Here is a 4,539-nt window from a genome sequence, read left to right on the forward strand (position 1 = left end):
ACAGGTAGAAGTAAAGCAGAGGAGGGAGGAAGGGGTTCTTGCTTTCAGGACATGTTATAAAATTGAGAGATTCAAAGAATCAAAATAAAAATCAAGAGGAGAATTTGTTTTGTTAAAAAGGCAATAATGGGGCGGCTAGGTGGAGTAGTAGGGGCAGCTAGGTGGCGTAGTGGATAAAGCACCGGCCTTGGAGCCAGGAGTACCTGAGTTCAAATCCGGTCTCAGACACTTAATAATTACCTAGCTGTGTGGCCTTGGGCAAGCCGCTTAACCCCATTTGCCATGGAAAAAACCTAAAAAAAAGGCAATAATTTTTCATGGTCTCAGATAAATTTAAAGCTTAATTAGAGTTAATGAGAAGAGAAAAACAGGGAAACTACACTTTATGTTAGCCATATTAATCCATATTGTTTTAAATAACAATTCAATGTAATGGAGAAATACTGCTGTGGTACTGGAAATGATGAGCCAGTGAATATAGAAAACTATAGAGAGACTTGGTCTTAGGAAGGAAGATGTTATCCACCTTCCAAGAAACAGAGGATTGGAGGAAATAAACATAGTAGGTCTAACATTGATGTGTATTAATGTGTGTGTGTATATATATATATATATATAGATAGATAGATAGATAGATAGATAGATAGATAGATAGATAGGAAATTGATGTGCATGTGAATGAATATATATATATATATATATGTTTATATGTTTATCTCTAGAGGTATATATAAATGTGTACATTTGTACACACATATATACTATATATATATATATATACTATATATATATATATATATATATAGTGTATGTGTGTGTGTGTGTGTATATATATAATATATATATATATATATATATATATATATATATATATGTTTGTACACAGTATATCTATACTTAAGTAAGTAGTTGTTACCCCAAGGTTACTCTTCTCCCACCATATTCCAGGTTCCACATTCTTTTCTGTGATGGGTTTAAATTCAGGAACATCTTAGCTCAAATCTAGACTGCAAGCTTCCTATCACTGTGACTCTGGACACATCACTTAACCTCTGACTTCCTCAGTTTCCTCCACTGCAAAATCCAAATAAAAATCACACCAACATCCCAGGAATAAGATAATATTTGTAACAGCATAGGGCCTAGCACATGCTGGCCCTTCACAGATACTTGCTTCTTTCCCTCCCTTCCTATAACTAATAGAGGAGTTTCATCATGTGCCACAATCCTGAGTTTTGTTGCATTTTAGTCATTGTTCAGTTATGTCTGACTTTGCTAACTTCGGGGGATTTTCATGGCAAAGATACTGAAGTAGTTTTTTTTTTTTAATTTTCTTCTCCGTCTCATTTATATAGATGAAGAAACTGAGGCAAACAGGTGAAGTGATTTGCCAAGGGTCACAGAGTTGCTGAGAATCTGAGACCATATTTAAACTCAGGTCTTCCTGACTCCAGGCCCAGCACTCTATCCACCAAGTCACCTAGTTGCCCACCAAACCTGAACTAAACATCTTCAAGTTCAGTCAAGTTAAGGCTTAGTTCATATCCATAGTCAGACCATCAACAAGTCTAATGACCAGACCATTTCGTGTTTGTCAGGAACCACTGAATTTCTCCCCTTCCAATAATAGGAGTTTAATAAATATTAGGTGGTTTTATATGTTGTTCTTTGTTCATTTTTCCAATTCTTTTAAAATTTAATTCTATTTAAAATTGTTTCTTTTTAATTGATATTTTATTCATTTTTTGTTTGTCCTTTGTTTTTGAAGATAAACAATGATATCAGGAAGGTGATTTCTTTGCAAGTTAGTGAACTGAACTTATTTCAGGCAGAGCCATGAAAAGTCAACATCCTTACTCTCACCTTGAGAGTCATTTGAGTTCCAGCGCTAATACAGAGATCAGGATGAGTGTTGATGCTCCAGATGCAGTGGAAACGCTTTGTCTCTTCAAGCAAAGATATTTCCTGGATCTAAGCTTGTCTGAAGAAATGTTCATATAGGATTAATGTTTGGTAAGAAATGTGGCAAAAAATTACTTTTTTTTTTACCTAGTCAAACACTTATCAGTTGTGTCACTCTAGGGAAGTCACTTTATGAGATAGATTTTTCTTATTTGTAAAAGTGCCTCATTATGAGTATTATGAGGATTAAGACTTGCAAAATGCTTAGCATAGTACCTGGTAATATTAAAGCTTAATAAATGCTTATTCGAATGTGTTATAAATGGCTCATGAATACTTAGTCCAGAGTGATTAAAATTTTTTATTAAGACATTTTAATAAATAGTTAACCTGACTCAAGTGGAGAGGGCTCCCAAAATACTAAATTGCTAAGTGTTATATACACTTTGAAAGGCGTTGTCCCTTCCCCTTCATGCTGATCATAGGCTGGGGTCACACATCTAGTTGATATATTCATGCCATACGTTTTCCCCACCCTGCACATTGTGCTAATGAGCAAGAACAGCTACCTCCTTAAGTAGGTGCAAAGGAAAATAGCACAGACTTGCATTTAACCTCTGCAAAATTATTTCACCTATTCCTTTTGTCTCAACTCTGTCCTTCCTGTAAACAGGTTGGCATCTCTGGGGTTTCCAAAACGACTAGATATTCTGGCATTCGTAATGTATTATTCTCACAGACCAACTGGTGCAATTCCTATCCAACTGTCCTAAGCTTAGAGATGAAAGTTATCTCAGAGGCCATCAAATCCCACCCCTTCATTTTACAGAGAGGAAAGCTGAGACACAGAGTTATTAATGCTCACAGTTTCTGAGAGTCTGAGGCAGAATTTGTACCTAGGGCTTTTTAATCCTATCCCCAGTGCCTTTTCCTTAGTCCCTTGATATCACTCCAATTAGCCAAAGGACCTCAACATCATCTCAGATCACAGCTCTCATTATTGTTTGCTTTTCCAGTAGTATATGATGCTTTGATATCTGCACTTGGGAGTAAAACAAGTCAACAAGGAGAAAAAAAAGTTCCCTATTAGCACCTTTCTCCTTTCCCTTTCAAATACACACACCCACATAAAGAAAAATACACACACACACCCACATACACATACACACACACACAGACACACATGCACACCAATAAGGCAAAGAACGGGAACTCATGATCAAGCTTATGGGCACCCACCCTTAACCTACCCATGAACAAAAACATTATTTGAATTACAAATACAACTATTTAATCACTATTTTATGTTCATGTTCAGGTAGTTCCTTGTGTGTGTTTGGCAGGTATTTTATACTGTCTATTTTATTTAGTCTCAAATAATATAGTATGGTTTCTCAGTTATCCTCTAATGATTAAATCTATTTTAGATTTAGCTTTGAGATGATGACTAACATGACTGCTCCCCCCCCCCCTTTTGGTGAGGCAATAAGCATTAAATGACTTGCCCAGGATTACCACAGGTAATAAGTATTCAGATGAATTTCAATTCAGGTCCTCCTGACTCCATGGTTGAAGATGCTCTATCCACTGTGTCTCTTATGTTCCCACCTATTTATTACATAATGAAATTTACTCTAATCCTTTATTTTTATTTATATCTTTTTTAAAATGTTGTTTTCTGAAAGTGGCATACAATTTAATTCAAATTTTAATCTGCTCTCCAATACTTTTTATTGGTAATATAATAATTTAAAGGGTAAATGAAAATTTTAGGATGAAAATAAAGAATCACGTCAAAGAAATAAAAAGAGAAACCAATGTTTAGCAAAGATCAGTATTTAATATTCCCATATTGAAAAATAAACCAATAGAAAATGGAACCACTGGGAACTTAGACAGTTGCATAGTTAAAAATGGTTGAGAACAAAACATCACACTGAACTTCATAATAAACTTCAACTGGATCAATAATGTAAATTTTTTTTCAAAAAAAGGAAGAAAAAGATCAATATATTTGTCTTCATTATGGAAAGGAAAAACATTTTCATTAATACAATGAATGGACGAAATTGTTTTAGAAAAATTTGATCAGGTTTATTCTGGAAATCAATGTGTGGAAAAGAATCAAGTCTTTTGCTATCACAAGGGTGAGAAAAGGTATTGCTAGAGTTTCACAGATGTCTGTGAGAATAATACATTAAAAATGCCAGAATATCTAGTAATTTTGGAAACCCAAGTGATGCCAACCTGTTTACAGGAAGGACAGAGTTGAGACAAAAGGAATAGGTGAAATAATTTTGCAGGGGTTGAATGCAAGTCTGTGCTATTTTCCTTTGCATCTACTTAAGGAGGTAGCTGTTCTTGCTCATTAGCACAATGTGCAGGGTGGGGAAAACATATGGCATGAATATATCAATTAGATTTGTGACCCCAGCCTATGATCAGCATGAAGGGGAAGGGACAACACCTTTCAAAGTGCATGTAACAGCATTTTAGGATTTGGGGGGCCCTCTCCCTTTGAGTGAGGTGTACTATTTATTAAGATGTCTTAATAAAAAAAAATTTTAATCACTCTGGACTAAGTATTCATGAGCCGTTTATAACACATTGGAATAAGCATTTATTAAGCTTTAATAG

The sequence above is a fragment of the Macrotis lagotis genome, chromosome X (genome assembly GCF_037893015.1).
Source record: "Macrotis lagotis isolate mMagLag1 chromosome X, bilby.v1.9.chrom.fasta, whole genome shotgun sequence".
Classification (NCBI taxonomy): Eukaryota; Metazoa; Chordata; class Mammalia; order Peramelemorphia; family Peramelidae; genus Macrotis; species Macrotis lagotis.